Source organism: Hordeum vulgare, chromosome 5H (genome assembly GCF_904849725.1).
Source record: "Hordeum vulgare subsp. vulgare chromosome 5H, MorexV3_pseudomolecules_assembly, whole genome shotgun sequence".
In the NCBI taxonomy this organism is placed as follows: domain Eukaryota; kingdom Viridiplantae; phylum Streptophyta; class Magnoliopsida; order Poales; family Poaceae; genus Hordeum; species Hordeum vulgare.
In genome coordinates, this window is record NC_058522.1 from 34,966,001 (window position 1) to 34,987,383 (window position 21,383).

Sequence of the window (21,383 nt, forward strand, 5' to 3'; positions counted from 1 at the left end):
GTATGGATTGCTTCATCCTGTACCGTCATCATTTTTACAGAAACCTCCCTCTGTTTTTAGGTAATTAACATGGCATCCACATATAAGTGAGAAAATGAACCGTTTTTATTGTACAAAAAACCCTCTTCTTTTTGGTGAATAACCCACACCTCCAGCATTAAGTGTTAGAAAATGAATTGTTTTTGTGTTTTAAGAAAAACCCTTGTCGTTTGTATAACTAACCTACAGTCCATCTAGAACCTTTTTTTTAAAGAATACCCATATCTTTTAAACAGTAACTTCAATTTTAACATTTTATATATGAAATTTGATTAAAAATGTGTAGAATATGAGTACGATGTTATTTTACCTGTTAAATATTTTCAAAATGATATCTAGTGTGTAACCTTAATAAGCGTGCACGATCCATCTTTCTTTCATGCTCACCTCCTACCCGGATTATAATGACACCGACCTAGATTGCAATGACCCCTCGAAAATAAACCTAGAACTTTCGTTGCACCACTCAAACCTCTATACCAAAGAAAACTCGTCCGGAGCCTTGTTCCGGCACCTTGCCGGAGGGGGCAATCATCACGAGAGGCCATCTTCATCATCCTAGCGGTGTCCATGACGAGGAGAGAGTAGTTCACCCTTGGGGCCGAGGGTATATACCAGTACCTATGTGATTGATCTCTCTCTCCCGTGTTCTTGAGATATCACGATCTTGATGTATCGCAGGCTTTATTAATATAGTTGGATCATATGGTATTTGTCCCTTGCTATCTTGATGTGATGAATTGAATGTTCCCTTTGAGATTTTGTTATATCAGATTGAATATTGGATTTGAGATCACTTGATATATGTCTTGATGTGGATACCCGTGGTGATAATGAGGTGTTCTATTGATTCACTTGATATATGTTTTGGTACCCAACTCGTGAATTCCTGAGGTGACATTGGGGTAATCTATGCATAGGGGTTGATATATATTCTTGTCCTACTTTCTTTGATAGAAATCTTAGGATACTCTTTGAAGTTCTTTGTGTTGGATTGAATATGATGAATCTGAAATTGTTTGATGCATGTCGAATAATTAACTCACGGACACTTGAGGTGACATTGGAGTATCTAGGTGACATTAGGGTTGATTGGTATGTATCATAGTTGTTATTCTAGTACGAACTCTAGGGTTTTTTGTGACACTTATAGGAATAGCTCAATGGATTGATCGGAAAAGATAACTTTGAGGTGATTTGCCGTCTACAACAATTTCTTCTTATGTTCTCCGCTAATAGGAACTTTAAAGTGATTCTTTATCACACAGTGAGCGACGATCATATGATTCTATTATGTTAGCATTGCTGATAAATTGCATTAGTGAAAGTATGAACCCTAGGCCTTATTTCCAAGCATTAATATACCGTTTTGCTCGCTGTTTGCCACTTGCTACCTTGCAGTTTTTATATTTTTTAGATTACAAAACTCTATTTCTACTATCCATACGACACTTGTATCACCATCTCTTTTCCGAACTAGTGCGCCATACAATTTTTCATTGTATTGGGTGTGTTGGGGACACAAGAGATTTCTTGTATTTGATTGCAGGGTTGTTTGAAAGAGACCATCTTCATCTTACACCTCCAATAGATTGATAAACCTTAGATCATCCACTTGAGAGGAACTTGCTATTGTCCTACAAAACTCTATCTTTGGAGGCCCAATGGAGTCTACAAAAATAAATTTACGCAGTACTCCCTCCGTTCCTAAATATAAGTCTTTTTAGACATTTCAACATAGGACTACATACGGAACAAAATGAGTGAACCTACACACTAAAATATGTCTATATACATCCGTATGTAGTTTTCTATTAAAATGTCTAAAAAACCTTATATTTAGGAATGGAGGGAGTAGATATCAGGGAGCTGCATGCCACCATCGATGAGGCGGTTTCTGTTACACGACTCCCACAACACGACTTAGCGGAGTATATCTGCGTGGAAGTGCAAAAGGATTTGACCCCGATCCTGGCAACCCATACTGAGGCCCCCGTCCCACGGACTAAGAGCATCTCCAACAGTCGCACTTCGGCCGCGCCCAAAAAATGCGGCTGGTTTAGCGCGGGGATAGGCGCTGGCTTCAACAGCCGCGCTATAATGCAGCGCGCGCCGCTCCAGCAGTGTCCAAAAATGCAGCGCGCGCAGCACGCACAAACCACATATACACCACACATACATTTCAAAAAATAGGCGCAAAAAGATCAAACAAACAAAATAAATCAACAATAAATAGTCATTACAACTCAAACAAATAGTTTATCCTTCGGTACAACAAATAATGCAATAAACACAACCAATAGTTCATGAACAATACAATACAAATAATGCAATAAACACAACCAAGTCATGCTCTTTGTCGTCCATGCCATGCCCACCACTCTTCAATCAGATCCTTCTGAAGATCATTGTGCGTTGCGGGACGCCGAATGGCATGATAGGAGGCAACAAAACGGGCTACCCTTTCAGCCCTCCGTCGCACTCGCACATGATGTCCCAAGAGCTCATACTGTGAGTAGTCTAAATCTTGGCCACACTCATTCTCGATGATCATGTTGTGCATGATCACACAAGCGTGCATGATGTACCAAAGCATTTTTTGATCCCAAAATCTAGCCGGTCCTCTCACAATAGCAAATTGGGCTTGTAAAATCCCAAATGCTCTCTCCACATCTTTTCTAGCCGCCGCCTGAGCATTGTGGAAATCAAGATTTTTCTTACCTTCCGGCTTTTTCAACGGCTTCACGAAGGTTTGCCACTTTGGATAGATGCCATCCGCTAGATAATATCCATAGTTGTACGTACGGCCATTTGCTACAAACTGCACCGGTGGCAACTCACCATCTGCAATCTTATTCATCAGTGGTGACCGGTTGACAACATTGATATCATTCAAAGATCCAGGCATTCCAAAGAATGCATGCCAAATCCAAGTCTCCTGATCGGCCACCGTTTCAAGGATTATAGTGGAACCCTTTTTTTGGCCGTGGAATTTCCCATGCCATGCCTTTGGAAAATTTCTTCCAACTCCAATGCATGCAATCTATTGAGCCAAGCATGCCAGGAAAGCCGCGAGCCTTGTTCATCGCCAATAGCCTTGCGACGTCTTCAGCAGTGGGAGATCTCAAATACTCCTCGCCAAACACTTGCACAATTCCCACTGCAAAGCGCTTGACACACATGATGGCTTGGCTCTCACCCATAGCCAAGTGATCATCAACTAGATCAGCCGGGATCCGTATGCCAACATACGCAATGCGGCTGTCACCTTCAGAAAGGTGCTCTGCCCGAGCTCTCCGACGGCATTCCTCCTTTGCTGGAAAAATCGGTCATGGCTCGCTAGTTTCTTTGCAATGCGCTTGAACAAGTCTGTGCTCATCCTAAACCGGCGACGAAAATATGACTCCGGGTATGTGGGATTCTCCATGAAATAGTTCATCATCAATCTGTTATGGGCATCAATCCTATCTCTCCAAATTTTCTCCCGACCCATAACCAAACCACCTTCCTTCGGTTTTTTATTGATATGCATAGCTATGATCATTGCAAGATCCTCCTCCTCTTCCATATCAAATTCTTCTTCAAAATAATTATACGACAAACTCATCTACAATGTTCAATACTATACTATAAAAACTACCATTCAAAACATGCACCAAATTCATAAGTTTGGAGCAATACATACCTTGTAGGCGTTTTGTCGAACACCTTGCGGGCACGGCGCGGCAGCGAGGTCTCGGGCGCTGTTCCTCGGACGTCGGAGGCGCGCGAGGGCCGGCCAGACTAGGAGGGGGTGGGGCGGAAGCACGGCGGCGCGGGGAGGCCGGGGAAGCGCCTGAACGGTCGCCGGGGGGCGCGGGGGGCGCCCGCAGCGGAGACAGCCGGGGAAGCGCCTGAGTGGTCGCCCGCGGGCGCGGGCGGCGACGGCGGCGCGGGGATAGGCCGGGGAAGCGCTGAACGGTCGCGGGGGCACGAGCGGCGGCGGCGACGCGACCGGATGAGGGAGGAGCGAGCGCGTGAGCGCGGGAGAGAGCAGGAGCGAGCGCAGGAGAGTCGCGCGCGCGGGAGCCGGCGCAGCAAATAAGGGGCGCGGGATTGCGTTTCGGCCAGCGCGCTGAAATGGAAATGGCGCGCGCGCCGTTTTTGCGCGCCCACTGGAGCTGCCCGCCGCGTTGCACGCGCGCTAAAACTGCCTTTTTTGCGGCACGACGCTTGTATAGCGCGCCTGTTGGAGATGCTCTAAGCGCTCGTCGCGCTGTAGGAGGCAACCCACAGGGATCCCATGCAAAAGTGCATGCATTGTGAAGTTTGGAAGAGGGACTGCAACTACGAAACAACAGCAAGCCATCATTCGTAAGTTATGCCTGACAAATGAAGGGGAGACAATTGGGGACGAAGCCCTGAAGATGTACGTGGAACTTTTATCCCAACTGCTCTCGGAGACCCACAGTGCGGCCATTCAGGCTGCAGGTGGGAGTGGGCATAATTAAGTGGGACTAACTAAGTCCATCCCACTTAATCATCTTAGTGGGATCCTATCGGATAACGGATTTTTTCACTGTTTTGATCCTTAAGGCGCAAGTTCATCACGTAACGAACTCGGTTCGAAAGTATTTCACGTTTTGACCCTTTTGGAAACGCCACAATCCGTGGCATTGCAGCCCTGTTGCCAAACGCCAGTCTACTCGACGTTGCAGGCCTCATGTGCAACGCCAGTCTACTGGACGTTGCAGCCCTTCTCAGAAACGCCAAGGGGGCTGGCGTTGCAGGCCTCATAAGTAACTGCCCCGCGGCCCCTTCGTCCACCTCCACTTCTTTCTTCCTCCTCTTCCACGAAAAAGCTCTCCCTCCTCCTCCAGATCCCCCCCTCCGGTCTCCCTCCTCCCTAACCGTTTTGTTGGTTCTTTGGGGCAAATCGAGGAGGCCGGTAAGCTCCTCCAATCCCTCCAATTAGTTTTTGCAATGATTTTGTATTTGTGTAGATTTCTTTTGCACTAGGTGTACGTATGTTTTGAAGTAAAATTTATTTTGTGATTGTTAATAGGTGTAGTTTATGGTGTGTCTAGGTGTAGTTTTTGGTGGCTATATGTATAACCTAGGTTTTGTTCATATTATCTGCATTAGGTTTATGCCTAGGTTTAGTTCATATTATTCGAAGAGTCCGGTAATAATTTTCTTCATATTATGTAGGATGTTTCGGCCCGATCAATATCCGGGTCTTGATGACTACTATGAGCAGAAGCATCGTGCGGTGCTAGTTGAAAGAGGAGAGGTAATTATGATTTTGTTGATGATTATTTTTATATACTCCATGATTTTTATATTTTGACAAGTTGAGTCAATTAACAAATTATGCCTTTGTTTGTTTAGGTTCCTCCACTACTTCGTTTGAGGGGGCACAACCCCAATGAAACTCTTGTATATGACCCTCGTTATGAGCCACATTTTAGAAGAATGGATCTTCTTCAATTGCTCAACTTTAAAGGCACACCACCATGGTTGAACGCCACTGCCCTAACAGCACTTACGGATCGATGGAGGCCGGAGACGCACTCTTTTCACCTTCCTCTTGGTGAGATGAGCATAACCTTGGAGGATATTGCTATGATCTCCGGGCTTCCTATCGAGGGCAGGGCTCTTACAAGGAAGGTTAGGGCCGCCGGGTGGCGACAACGGGTTGCAGCATTGGTTGGTGTTGAACCCGAGCCATGGACTGATGAAACTAGGAAGGATCCTAGGCCATCCGGTGTGTTGTTCTCTTGGATACAGAGACATTTTCACAGATGCCCATGGGATGCTAGTCAGCTTGTTGTGGAGAGGTTCACGAGAGCTTATCTCTGGAATCTTTTGACCCAAGTGGTGTTTCCGGATGGCACTGGGGACACAACCTCATGGATGTTCTTGGATCCGCTTCGTGACTGGGATGTGAAGTGGAGTTGGGGTTCGGCGGCACTAGCCTTCTTGTACCGTCAGGTATGGCTTAATATCATGCATTTTCATTTTATTCAATGGGATATGATGCATTTTCAATTTGTTAAATCTGTAGTTGGATGGAGCATGCATGAGGAGTAAGCCGACGTCCTGTCTTGGAGGTTTCGTCTGGGCCCTACATGTTTGGATGTGGGAGCGTATCCCTGTTGGCCGGAACTTCAGCCTTGCTCCGGAAGAACCCTGGAAGTACCCGTTTGACGGGGACGAGGAGCGATACCCCGCTATCGCACACACATGGGCTAATGTCCAATGGACGAGTATCGCGGCTATGGGGCGGTATAAGGCATACATAAGCGAGCTTGACATGCTAACTTACGAACATGTAAATGCTTTATCAAATTTGCTGATTTTTTTTCATGGATGGTTGAGTGACTTGTTGTTATGTAGGTTAAATGGAGGCCGTACACGGTACCTAGGCAGTATCCTCTGAGCAACATGTGCCTTCGTGACCAGCATCTTTGGTGTGTGCGGTGCCCGATGATATGCTTTTATGCGGTGGAGTGGCATCTTCCTCATTGTGTTTCTAAGCAGTTCGGGGTACAACAGCGCACCCCGCCGGATTACGTCGAGACAAGTGTGAAGCTACATAAGTAAGTCTTTTGTATCACGTGTTTCTCTTGTTGATCAATGTCTAACATGAAAAAATGTAACTGATGTAGTATTCTAATGCTTTGTAGGACAAACCGGCAAAGCAATAAGACTGTCATCAATTGGGAGGAGCACCACATTACTTGGGTGGACATGTGGAATGCTCAGAGACAACATCGAGTTGAAAATGATGAAACACCCGGCACTGACGAGGCGACATACTTAAGGCATTTGGAGTGGATGCGTACAGAGTACAGAGTTATCCATAAGGCTGCCTGGACTCGTTCCGATTGCTTGGACTTACTGCCGAGTGAGGCTGCTGATGCTGCATTCAACAATTCAATTAGGGAGACAGTTGGAGCGCATCTTGACTATGGTCCTCTCCATGACCGAGTGGTACGTCCCTCCTTTAAAATATAAACAAGTTTCATTTATTCGTGGATGGTATGTCACATGTGTTTTATCCAGGGCACGGAGCTATGGAGATGTATCAACGAGAGTAACGTGGTCCTTGCCCGTGCCCCATGTCCACAAACGGACGGACTTGTTAGAACTACTTTGCAGGTTGGATGCCTTGTTAACCTTTGTTTTATCGTACCTTTGTTAGCAAATAAACATGTCATTATCTTTTCCTTGCGCAGAAGGTCGCCAATCGGTGCCGCGCACTAGCGGCTTTACTTTCTTGCCACGGTGTTTCGTCCACCGATGTGAGGGCACGTGCGCAGTACACGATGGATGTACAGTCTTCCGCTCGTCCGTCTGCCAGCCGGCCACGGGTCTCTTCCGCTCGTCCGTCTTCGAGTCGAGCACATGTTTTTTCTAGCCGAGCACATGAAGAGGAGATTGAAGAAGAAGATGAGTCCGACAACGAGGCCGCGGATCCGGACTTCATTGAGTTTGGGGCTTCGCAGATGGACGATGCTCCTCAGCCAAGTCAACCCACTCAGCCGACGGAAGAAACACGTCAAGCTAGCTCAAGGAACATCAGACGTCCTGGCTGGCAGAACACTCCAGAGGGCTACGTTACTAAGGGCAAGATGGCTGCGAAGAGAGGGAGGAAGTGAAGTGTTATGACCTATGTTATGATGTTGTCCTATGAAATATGATGTCTGTTGAACTATGTTTTCTGTTGAACTATGTTGTTTGTTGAACTATGTCGTATTCGCAGATGGAACTATGAACTATGTTGTTTGTTGAACTATGGTGTTATGTTTTGATGAATGGTGTTATGCTGTGAATTATGGTCTTAAAATATAATCTATGAAATATGTATGTTGATCAAAACAGTGAAAAAATCTGATCATTAGCATCATGTGCCATTGCTATCATTAGTGTGCCCTTGTATTTGCCAGTCAGGAATGTTCCATCTATAGACAAAACCGGACGACAATGCTCAAAAGCTGCAATGCATGGGCCAAACGTCCAAAAGGCACGACGGAACACTCCTTCAATATCTTGGGCATAGTGTTACATTCCGGGGTTTCTATAGGCCATCGCGCCCAGCAACCGGGGTAGCATGTTGTACGCCTCTTCCCATCCACCGTACAACATTCTAAAAGCGACCTGTTTGGCCTTCCATGTCTTCCCGTACTTGACCTTATATCCAAATCTCTCGAAAACCCAACTCATCAACAACTTCACTTTAATGGTTGGATCCTCAGCTATATGTTTCTGGTATTTATAACCGATGAATTCCGAGGTTAACTGACGGTGTGTCTCTGGTGCTTTATCTGTCGGCGGTGTGCATTGGTGAGTTGCAATGCAACTACTTATCTTCCACATACCATCTTTCATGAGTCTTGAGTTGACTTTCCATTTGCATTTTTCTACCTCACATTTCACGGTGTATTGCTTGTGACAGTCCGAGTAAGCAACTCTGAAAGGCCTGTAGTGCTTGACGGCATACTCACACAACCACATCTTCAATTCTAGAATGTCCTCGAACATCAAACCTTTCTTTAGGTAAGACGTTGAGATAGTGTTGGGTGTGCTACTTGGGAACATTCTAGCCTCAATTGTCTTGCTCATGCCACCGTCGACTAAAGCCTTATCTGCAAGGCTAACATCACAAAACAAGGGAACTTTGTGATCCCTCCCGGTGATTTTTGTATACCACTCTGCTTCTTTCTCAGTGAAGCCATCCTCATCCAACTCATTCTCCGGGCCTTCATCATCCGACTTGTCCACACAAGCACGCTGATAAACAATGTCAGGATCCATGTCATCATGCCTTACTTGAGCCTCTACGTCACCAACAATGTTGTGTTGCCTCTCATACTCTTCGTCGGACTCATGACCATCATCATTGATCGGTGCACTACCTCCAAACTAATATTGGGGATACTCATTCACTTGCACTTCTACTTTATACTCAACAATAGGTGCCACAACATTATACGGGCTCAAATCATCTACTATGGGTTGGTTCAAGTCAACATGAAGAGGAGCATTGACCACCGTACTAGCAAACACTTCGAGTGACTTGTCTATCGAGGATGCGACAGCCTCCTTGTATGCAACCCAATGCAAATTAGACTTGATAGGCATTGTCTTCATTCGACACTTGTGTGCCGACCCAACATCATATCTTCCTAATAATTCTACTTGGTCACTTGGATCAACCCACTTCAATCTTATCCAAGTTTCTGCCACAACCTCTTCATAAGTAGGACTACCAAGAAATGTCAACACTTCCTCATATTTGTCAACAATAGCAACATTTATAAATGCCTCTTTGTCAACATAATGAATATTCACAATCTTGTCCATCTAAAAAAGGGGACAAAATTACCAATTCTAAGTATAACAAAACAACTAACAAAACATTACCCTAACCATTTGCATCCAAATTAGGTATTAACACAAACCCTAACCCTAAACCTTGTCCATCCAAATTAGGCATAACACAAAACCTAACACTAACCCTAACCCTTGTCCAACCAAACTAAGCATAACCCTAACCAAAACCTAACACTAAATCTACTCAATAATAAGAAACCAACCAATACAATGCAACATAAATAGAACACCTAGTGCAAAAGAAATCTACACAAATACAAAATCATTGCAAAAACTAATTGGAGGGATTGGAGGAGCTTACCGGCCTCTTCGATTTGCCCAAAGAACCTACTAAAAGGTTGAGGGAGGAGGGAGATCGAAGGGGGGGATGGTGAGGAGGAGGGAGAGCTTTTTCGGGCTAACAAGAACAAGAGGAGAGGAGAAATGGTGGTTGGTGGGCGAAGGGGTCGTGGTGGCAGAATATAAAGGCAAGAAACGCCATAGGTCCTGGCGTTTCACCTCATGTCTGCAACGCCACGTTAAACATGCGTTTCACCTCAGGTCTGCAACGCCACAATACACAGGCGTTTGAAGTAAGGTCTGCAACGTCATAGGTTCTGGCGTTGCATAACAGGGCTGCAACGCCACGGATTGTGGCGTTTCCAAAAGGGTCAAAACGTGAAATACTTTCGAACCGAGTTCGTTACGTGATGAACTTGCGCCTTAAGGATCAAAACAGTGAAAAAAAAATCCTCGGATAACAGTAAAATTAAGTGGGTTGTCCCATTTAGCCCGTCGAAAACCCACCACACCAGTGCAAACATGATGTTGCCGACCATGCACATACATACTATGCCCGTCTCAAATCCATCAGCAGGCAGCAACTACGAGGCTGGTCTGATCTTATTTCCACTATGAAGGGAGGCGTCGAGCCTCTCTGCACTGTGGTTGTGGCCGTGGTTGTGCGGTGACAGGGCTCGCCTCGTCTAGAGCGTGTGGACGCTTTCAAGTACGTCCGTGGCTGCTCTGCCACGGCCCGGCGCCCTGCCCACAGCTACAACACCATCGACGTCGGCCCAGGAGGCGTCGCATACCAGCAACAGGGAGCCTCACACGGGGCGCAAATGTCAACGGGAGGGAATTGCTTGCCGTCGGCGGCGGTGGTTCAACTTGGCTGTTTACATCGGAGGGTGAGGTCACTTTGCGCAGTGTTGTGTCGTGTCTGCATGGAACATGGTGTCGTCAAGGAAGACGACGACCTTGCCGCCGCCAACGACAGGATCTCAACTTTACCTTGCCGGCGCCGATGAACACTTGGGCTACGCCATGAACTCCTCCTTGACCACCTCGTCGACCCCGAGGGCAGCCACTTGCTAAACTTCAGCTCCGTCCCGTCCGCTCACCCAAGATGGCGAGCTCCCTCCTCGATAGCAGTTGTTATACATCTGTTTAGTAAAATCCCACTTATTTTCAACTAATCCACTTAAGTTTTAATGAATTGTTAGTTATCGTCCACCAAACCTTGGTGGGACTAAGTGGGCTGTGGTGGGACGCCCATGGCCAGTCCCACCTGCAGCCCGAGCGGCCATCCTGGCGCTGTTTGGTTTGGCATCGTCCGTGCTTCCCATGGTAGAGCTGCCAAGGGACCTAGCCGAAGGGGCCTGAACGCGTGCTCGTACGCGTGGCGTGGCGGGCTTTCGTAATGACATTCACAACCAATCAAAATGCTCATGCGGAACGCACGGGGACTCAACGACCCTGCATGTAGGGGTGCCATGTTCCAAGCGGTGCGGAGCACCAACGTGAGCATTGCTTATCTACAAGAAATTAAAAATGGAGACTGTAACCTCTGCGATTGTGTCCCATTGTTTGGGCAATAAATTCGAAAACTTCTATTACCTTTCGGTTGTGGGTACTCGAGGTGGTGTCCTCCTCGCTTGGGACCCACTCGTTGTCCAGTTGTCAAACCCGCACTGCATGACGGACACTGTCACCGCCCTCGTCAAACCCATTGGATTGTCGAACTAATGGTGGATTACAGGGATCTATGGGTCACAGTAGAACGCTAGCAAGGTGGAGTTCTTTCAGGAGCTAATGGATATTCGTGAATTACATGTTGGCCCATGGAGCGTGCTGGGGGACTTTAACTTAATCGTGAACCCGGAGGACAAGAACAACACGGCTGTGGATAGACGCATGATGGCACGATCTCATGCCAAGCTATACCTCCTCGAAGTCAAAGAGATCTACCTGAATGAACGTAGGTACACGTGGTCAAATTATGTGTTCGCTACAATGGACTGGGAGGCCCTCTATCCGAAATGTTTTCTGGCTGCGTTTGGCTCCTCGGTGTCGGACCACTGCCCGATGATCCTTGATCTACACGCGGACTTCCGTATAGGCAAGCAATTCCGCTTCTAGGCCTTCTGGGCAAGAGCTTATGGTTTCAAGCAAGTGGTGGAGGCATCTTGGAGTACGGTACCATCTACCGGGAATCCGTACGTGGCCTTAGATAATAAGTTGCGGGCAACGACGAAGGCTCTTCAAAGCTGGAGCGACAAATAGATTTTAAACATCAAAATGCAAATACTCATAGCCCTGGAGGTAATGCATTGACTGGATATTTCCATGGAGGAAAGAGCCCTCTCGGAGGAGGAGCGTGGACTGCGTAGGCTGCTCATGGAGAAGTTGTTGGGCTTGTGTTCAGTGGAGCGATCGGTTGCGCGTCAAAGGTCTCGAATTCCATGGCTGCGGGAAGGTGATGCAAGCACGGAGTTCTTCCATCAACATGCTGATACTTGTGATCTGCATTGGATTTTTCGTGAAGAGGAATGGATAATTGCAGCACAATATGAATAAGTATTTTCCTCCATTAAGAAACCAAAGTTTAGCAAACCAATAGGAATATCAATCCTCAACTGTCTTTGACGGCTACACACAAAAGGGCAAACAACTTGCACCCAACGCGAGCAAGAGGGTTGTCAATCCATTGATCTCGTTATTTGCAAGCAGGTGAGGTGTGTAGATAATTTTAGATAATTGTAAATTGTAAAATAAAATAAAAGACAAATAAAGGCAACAAGGTAAAGATAAGTTTTGTAAATATATAAGTGAATATACCCGGGGGCATAGTGTTCCCTACTAACATCTCTCATGAAAGCAACATACGGTGGGCAAACAAATTACTGTTGGGTAATTGACAGAAAATAAAATAGTTATACAATGTTTACGGCAACGATCATGTGTATATATAGGCATCACTTTCAAAAGCAAATAGACCGACTCATGCCTGCACCTACTACTATTACTCCACTTCAAGAGCACTTCTATGCTTGTCTCTCTACGTATTAAGCTTATGACAAACAGAGTAATACTTGGAGAACAATGGCATGATGTAGACAAAGTAAACTCAATCAATATGAATAAAGACCATTATTTTATCCTTAGTAGCAACAACTCAAAGACGTATCTTGTCCCCTTCTCTCACTGGGATATAGAAACCCGTCAGATTGAACCCACTATAACGCACCCCTCTCACTAAAGAACTATCAATATACTTGGACAAAGCAATTCAATAGATCGGAGAGATTTACGAAGCTATGATGATCATGCAATTAAGAATCATAATAACCAGAGGTGACTGAAATACTTTTCATGAATAATTTCAACATAAACCCACAATTAATCGGATCCCAACAACCGCACCATACAAAAGTATTACATCGAATGGATCAAGCGAAGATGCGATGAGCATTGTATTGTAGATAAAAAGAGAGAGAGATAGCCGTCTAGGTACTAACTACGGACCCGTAGGTCTACGGTGAACTACTCACACATCATCATGAGGGCAACAAGGTTGATGAAGAGGCCCTTCGTGATCGATCACCCTCCAGATGAAGAGCTCCAGATGAGATCACAGTGGAACAAAGAGTTGCGGTGGCGGAAAAAGTGTTTCGCGATGCCCTTCAGGGTTTTTGGAATACATGTGAATTTATAGGCCAAAGAACGAAGGTAGGAGGGCGACCAAGGAGGGACAAGCCATCACGGCACGTCAACCCCCGTGGTCGCGCCCTGTTGGCTTGCGCCTCCCTCGTGTGGCCTCCAGTCTAGTCCCGAGGCTTCCAGGTTTTCTTTTGGTCTAGAAAAAAATATAAAAAAGTTTCAGGGAAATTGAACTTCGTTTGATACTATAAACCTGAAAAGTAAAAAAAACACGTAGGAAAAAATAACCAGCACTAGGCCTCGGTCAATAATTTAGTGCTCAAACATAATATAAATTGGTAAATTATTACTCAAAAAGTATCCTAGAATGATAATATAATAGCATGAAACAATAAAGAATTATAGATATGCTAGAATGATAATATAATAGAATGGAACAATAAAAAATTATAGATATGTTGGAGACGTATCAAGCATCCCCAAGCTTAATTCTTGCTCGTCCTCGAATAGGTAAATGATAAAAACAGAATTTTTGAGGTGACATGCTACCCAATATGTAATCTTTTGCATGAATGCCCAGTGAGAAATGATGAATTAACAAACATCAACATAGTAATATTTATAAGCACAAGCAACAAAAAACATCAATCTTACAAAAGTATGCAATCCTAAAAGAATGTTTACCCCTATTCATCTTATCATATTAGCAAGGCATTGCTCCGTCTTCACCACATGAATACAAATGTCATGCACCACGGTGTCCAAGTCATGCAATTGGATTGTACTTTTTCAATGTGCATTAACTTTTTATTCTTCACGCAAGACATGAGCGTGAACCATGGACATAGCATAAATGTGGAATAGAATATGATGGAAGATATCAAAGCGGTAAAACGTGGAGAAGATAGTCTCACATCAACTAGGCGTACCGACAGGCTATGGAGATGCCCATCCGTAGATGTCAAAGCAAGGAGTAGTGATACGTCTCCAATGTATCAATAATTTATGAAGTATCCATGCCATGTTTGCCTATGTTTACAATACTTTTGTATGGTTTTGATGCACTTTATATTATTTATTTAGAACTAACCCGGACTAAAGCGATTTCAATAGAATTACGATGTGTTGTTTTTGTGCAGAAATGAAAGTTCTCAGAATCGCCCAAAACTTTTTTATAATTTTTCTAGAGGAAATAAGCGATATTGGAGCGAGGAACCACCGGAGGGGGACCACTTGTGGGCCACAAGCCAACAGGGTGTGCCCCCTAGGCGGTGCCTTGATGGCTTGTGGGGCCCATGTGGCTCCGTTTGGCGGGATTCCAACGCTGAAAAGTCTTATATATACCAGAAACCCCAGAAATTAAGAGAGAACTTCCGCTCAGCCGCCGCAACTCTTTGTATTGATGAAAAAACTATCCGGAGCCTTTCCAGTACCTTGCCGTAGAGGGGAAATCATCTTCGGTGGCCATCTTCATCATCCAGGTGGAGGCCATGACGACGAGGGATTAGTTCACCCTCGGGGCTGAGGGTATGTACCATCAGTTATGTGTTCAATCTCTCTCTCTCTCTCCCTCTCTCTCCCTCCCTCTCTCCCTCTCTCTCTCTCTCGTGTTCTTGAGATGGCACGATCTTGATGTATCATGGGCCTTGTTAATCTAGTTTGATCATATGATGTTATTCCCGATCTACCTTTTTGTGATGAATTGAATCTTTCCCTTTAAGATCTCGTTATGTTGGATCGAATGATTTGGTTTGACAACACTTGATGTACGTCTTGCATGTGTATACCCGTAGTTACATTTGGTTATTCAAGTGATTCACTTGATATATGTTATGGCATCAACTCGCGGATTCCGGTGACCTTGAGGATCTATGCATACGGGTTGATTGCACGTTTTCATACCATGTTCTCCGATAGAAATCTTCGGGTGCTTCTTGAAGTTCTTTGTGTTGGATTGAATATGATAGATCTAAATTTGTTTGATGCATGTTGCATAATTTACCCGCGGAAACTGGAGGTGTCATTGGAGTATCTACGTGACATTAGAGTTGATTGATATTTATCATGGGTGTTATTCTAATACGAACTCGAGGGCTGTTTGTGACACTTATAGGAATAGCTCAAAAGATTGATGAGAAAGAATAACTTTGAGGTGGTTCTACTACCTAGACCAATTCCATATTATTTTTTCCGCTAGATAGGAAATTTGGAGTGATTCTTTGTTGCACGTTGGGGGATGATTATATGACTCTATTATGTTAGCATTATTGAGAGATTGCACTAGTGAAAGTATGAACCCTAGTCCTTATTACTAAGTGTTTATAGAACATTTTGCTCGTTGTTTTACACTTGCTACCTTGCTGTTTTTTTAAGATTACAAAATCCTATATCTACTATCCATACTACACTTGTATCACCATCTCTTCACCGAACTAGTGTACCTATACAATTTGCCATTGTATTGGGTGTGTTGGGGACACAAGAGATTTTTTGTATTTGATTGCAGGGTTGTTTGAGAGAGATCATATTAATTCTACACCTCCCACGGATTGAAAAACCTTAGGTCATCCACTTGAGGGGATAATTGCTACTATCCTACAAAACTTGACGCTTGGAGGCCCAGCATAGTCTACAAGAATAAAGTTGCGTAGTAGTCATCAAGCTCTTTTCTGGCGCCGTTGCCGGGGAGGTGAGTGCGTGAAGGTATATCTTTAGATCTTGCAATTAAATCTTTTAGTTTCTTTTTTTCCCTAGTTTGGTTTTATAAAAGAAAACTACAAAAAATGGAATTTACGTTGCCTCATTTCCTTCATCTCTATAATGTCTTTCGTGAAAATGATGGTTCGGAAAATTGTGCTCAATTGCTAGAGGAAGAATTTATGAAAATGCTTAATGTGAAATCCTTCAATGATGAGCATGATCGAAATATTGTTGGTATGAATTCTCTGAATATCCACGATGCTAATGATATGCAAAGCCACAGGCTTGGGGATGCTACATTTGATGAAGATGTTATTTTTAGTCCTCCAAGTTTTGATGAGCAAATTTATTGTGATGAAATCATTCCTTCAATATGTGATGATTATTTTGATGAAATTTATGCTATAAATAATAAGGATCACCATGAAACTTTTCATCGTGATTTTAATTTTCACATGGATTATATCAATCAAGTATCTCATGATAGTTATTTTGTTGAGTTTGCTGCCACTACTATGAATGATAAGAATTTTGCTTGTGTGAGTAGTAATACAAATTCTATACTTATGCATCTTGAAAAGAATGCTTTATGTGATAGTTATATTGTTGAATTCCTTCTTGATGCTACCAAAAATTATTATGAGGCAGGAAAATATGCTTGTAGGAATTGCAATAATATCAAGTTTCCCCCCTATGTGTTCAAAGTTTTGAAGCCATGCTTCTTTTGCCTTCCTATGCAAGTTGTTTTTTGCTAAAATAAATTGTTTGCTTGCAAAATCAATATGCATAGGAAGTGGGTTAGACTTAAGTGTTCTTGTCATGTGATTCATGATGCTCTCTTGCATGCCTCAATTACTACTTTTTATACGAGCATCATTGAAATCATCATGCCTAGCTAAAAGGCATTAAAGAAAAGCGCTTGTTGGGAGAAAACCCAATATTTATCCTTTCTGTTTTTGTGTGTCAACATGATTAAGCTAATGTATTAATCATTTTTGGTGTCATTTGTTTCAATAAGGTGCCAAGAAAAGCCTTAGGGATAGAGTGGATACTTGTTTGTTTGATTCCATGAAAAAACAGAAACTTTTGCGTCTAGTATATGAATTATGTGATCTTACCGGAGATTCAAAAATTCTAAAAATTTTACACAAAATTTCCATGCAAATGATCTGCGTTGTCCTAATTTTTTAGAAATTTTAGAGTCAGTTAAGTATGGTGTTCATTCAGATCTTCACAGGTTGTTTTGTTTTTGACAGATTCTGTTTTGCATGCATAGTCTGCTTATTTTAATGTTTCGATAGCTTAAATTTAGTGATATAAATTATGGGAATGATATAATACATTAGGTATCATGTGATAACAATTATGAATCTTGTCTTTATCATACCTAGTGAACAATCTATCCTTATTACACTAACCCATCTCATGAAGTTTCGTTAAGTTTTATGTGATTGAAGTTTTCAAGTTTTGGGTGAGATACCGATATGAGGTGAATAAGGAGTAGAAAGAACCTAAACTTGGGGATTCCCAAGGCACCCCCAAGCTAATGTACAAGGAAGACTCAGGGTCCAAGCTTGGGGATGCCCCGGAAGGCATGCCCTCTTTCATCTACAACATTATCGGTATATCTTACTTGGAGATATATTTTTATTCGTCGCATGATACATGTTTTGCTTGGAGCGTCATTTTAATTTTTTGTTCTCTATAAGATGTTATTTATATTTATTTTTCCAACATAAATTCCAAGAATTTCCCTTAGTATGCTTGAATTGCATGTGTGATGTGTGTTGTATAAAAACAGAAACTTTTGTTGTAGTATTTGAATTATCACATTTTACTGGAATGTGGAAAATATCTGAAATTTTTACACAGTAGTCATACAAATTATTTACCATGTCCTAAATTTTCATAATTTTTTGAGTTATAGAAGTACACTATTTAAATAGATTGCTACAGACTGTTCTATTTGGACATATTGTTGTCATAGTTTTGTTATCTACTTATCCTAGAGTTTTCATGGCTTATATTACTGTATATATATTATGGAAATGGTAGTATACAGTACCTAATGTTTGGAAATTATTATGCAACTTGTCTTGGCAGTACATGAAGTGTTGATTTATCTTATGTGTATTAACCTATCTCACGAGTTCTTTTCAAGTTTAGTGTAGATGAAGTTTTTGAGACTTAGGTAAAACCGGGATATGAGAGGATTGAACGAGATACAAAAGCTCAAGCTTGGGGAAGCCCAAGGCACCCCAAGTAAATATTTCAAGAAGTCTCAAGCATCTGAGCTTGGGGATGTCATGCATCCTATTGGAAATATGCCCTAGAGGCAATAATAAATAGGTCATTATCATATTTACTTGTTCATGATAATCATTTATTATACGTCCTATAATTGTATTGATTGGAAAATCATATACATGTGTGGACACATAGACAACAAAGTGTCCCTTGTAAGCTTCTACTAGACTAGCTCATTGATCAAAGATGGTAAACATTTCCTAGCCATAGACATGATTTGTCATTTGATAATGGGATCACATCATTAGGAGAATGATGTGATGGATAACACGCAAACCGTAAGCATAGCATTTGATCGTATGACCAAGTTTATTGCTATTACTTTCTGCATGTCAATGTATCTGCTTCTTTGACCATGAGATCGTGCAACTCCATGACACCGTAGGAATGCCTTGTGTGTATCAAACTTCACAACGTAACTGGATGATTATAAAGATGCAATAGAGGTATCTCCAAGGGTGTTTGTTGGGTTGGCATGGATCGAGACTGGTATTTGTCACTCCTATGATGGAGAGGTATCTTTGGGCCCACTCGGTAATACAACATCACAAGAAGCTTGCAAGCAATGTGACTAAGGAGTTAGTCACATGATCTTGTATTACAGAACGAGTAAAGAGACTCGCCAGTAACGAGATTGAACTAGGTATGGAGATACCGACTATCGAGTCTCGGGCAAGTAACATACAACTGGACAAAGGAAACTACATACGGGATTGACTGAATCCTTGACATCATGGTTCAACCGATAATGATCTTCATGGAATGTGTGAGAATCAATATGGGCATCTAGGTCCCGCTATTAGTTATTGAGCGGAGAGGTGTCTCGGTCATGTCCACATGATTCTCAAGCCTGTAGGGTCCGCACGCTTAACGCTCGATTGACACTTGAGTAGTATTGGGATATGTATGTTGGTGATTGAATGTTGTTCCAAGTCCTGGATGAGATCCCATACATCACGAGGAGTTTCGGAATGGTCCAGAGGTAAATATTTAAAGTGTGCAGTCCTATTTTACCTACCAAAAAAGTTTCAGGCATTACCGGTAGTGTACGAGGGTGTTGAAAGGGTTCTGGTGGTCCACCTGCCCCATGATCCCACATGGGCTGTAGGGGTTTTTCCCTAGCCACTCTAGGCCAGGGGCACCAGCCCCTAGAGCCAAAATTGGCTTGGGGGAAAGAGTCCCAAAGGGACAAGGCACCCTGGTGTTGGGGAACGTCGCATGGGAAACAAAAATTTTCCTACGCGCACGAAGACCTATCATGGTGATGTCCATCTACGAGAGGGGATGAGTGATCTACGTACCCTTGTAGATCGTACAGCAGAAGCGTTAGTGAATGTGGTTGATGTAGTGGAACGTCCTCACGTCCCTCGATCCGCCCCGCGAACAATCCCGCGATCAGTCCCACGATCTAGTACCGAACGGACGGCACCTCCGCGTTCAGCACACGTACAGCTCGACGATGATCTCGGCCTTCTTGATCCAGCAAGAGAGACGGAGAGGTAGAAGAGTTCTCCGGCAGTGTGACGGCGCTCCGGAGGTTGGTGATGACCTTGTCTCAGCAGGGCTCCGCCCGAGCTCCGCAGAAACGCGATCTAGAGGAAAAACCGTGGAGGTATGTGGTCGGGCTGCCGTGGAAAAGTCGTCTCAAATCAGCCCTAAAACCTCCGTATATATAGGTGGGAGGGAGGGGAGGAGGCAGCCTCAAAACCTAAAGGTTTGGCCGAAATTGGAGGTGGAGGAGTCCTACTCCAATCCTACTTGGAGTAGGATTCCACCTTCCCACTTGGAAACTCTTTCCACCTTGTGTTTTTTCCTTCTCAAACCTTATGGGCCTTAGTGGGAACTTATTCCAGCCCACTAGGGGCTGTTTTATCTCTTCCCATAGCCCATGAGACCCCTTGGGGCGTGACACCCCTCCCGATGGTCCCCGTCACCCCTCCCGGCACTCCTGGTACACTACCGATGAGCCCGAAACTTTTCCGGTAATGCACGAAAACCTTCCGGTAACCAAATGAGGTCATCCTATATATCAATCTTCGTTTCCGGACCATTCCAGAAACCCTCGTGACGTCCGTGATCTCATCCGGGACTCCGAACAACATTCGGTAACCAACCATATAACTCAAATACGCATAAAACAACGTCGAACCTTAAGTGTGCAGACCCTGCGGGTTCGAGAACTATGTAGACATGACCCGAGAGACTCCTCGGTCAATATCCAATAGCGGGACCTGGATGCCCATATTGGATCCTACATATTCTACGAAGATCTTATCGTTTGAACCTCAGTGCCAAGGATTCATATAATCCCGTATGTCATTCCCTTTGTCCTTCGGTATGTTACTTGCCCGAGATTCGATCGTTAGCATCCGCATACCTATTTCAATCTCGTTTACCGGCAAGTCTCTTTACTCGTTCCGTAATACAAGATCCCGCAACTTACATTAAGTTACATTGCTTGCAAGGCTTGTGTGTGATGTTGTATTACTGAGTGGGCCCCGAGATACCTCTCCGTCACACGGAGTGACAAATCCCAGTCTCGATCCATACTAACTCAACGAACACCTTCGGAGATACCTGTAGAGCATCTTTATAGTCACCCAGTTACGTTGCGACGTTTGATACACACAAAGCATTCCTCCGGTGTCCATGAGTTATATGATCTCATGGTCATAGGAACAAATACTTGACACGCAGAAAACAGTAGCAACAAAATGACACGATCAACATGCTACGTCTATTAGTTTGGGTCTAGTCCATCACATGATTCTCCTAATGATGTGATCCCGTTATCAAGTGACAACACTTGCCTATGGCCAGGAAACCTTGACCATCTTTGATCAACGAGCTAGTCAACTAGAGGCTTACTAGGGACAGTGTTTTGTCTATGTATCCACACAAGTATTGTGTTTCCAATCAATACAATTATAGCATGGATAATAAACGATTATCATGAACTAAGAAATATAACAATAACTAATTTATTATTGCCTCTAGGGCATATTTCCAACACCTGGAGGTGCCTTGGAGGAGGGGGA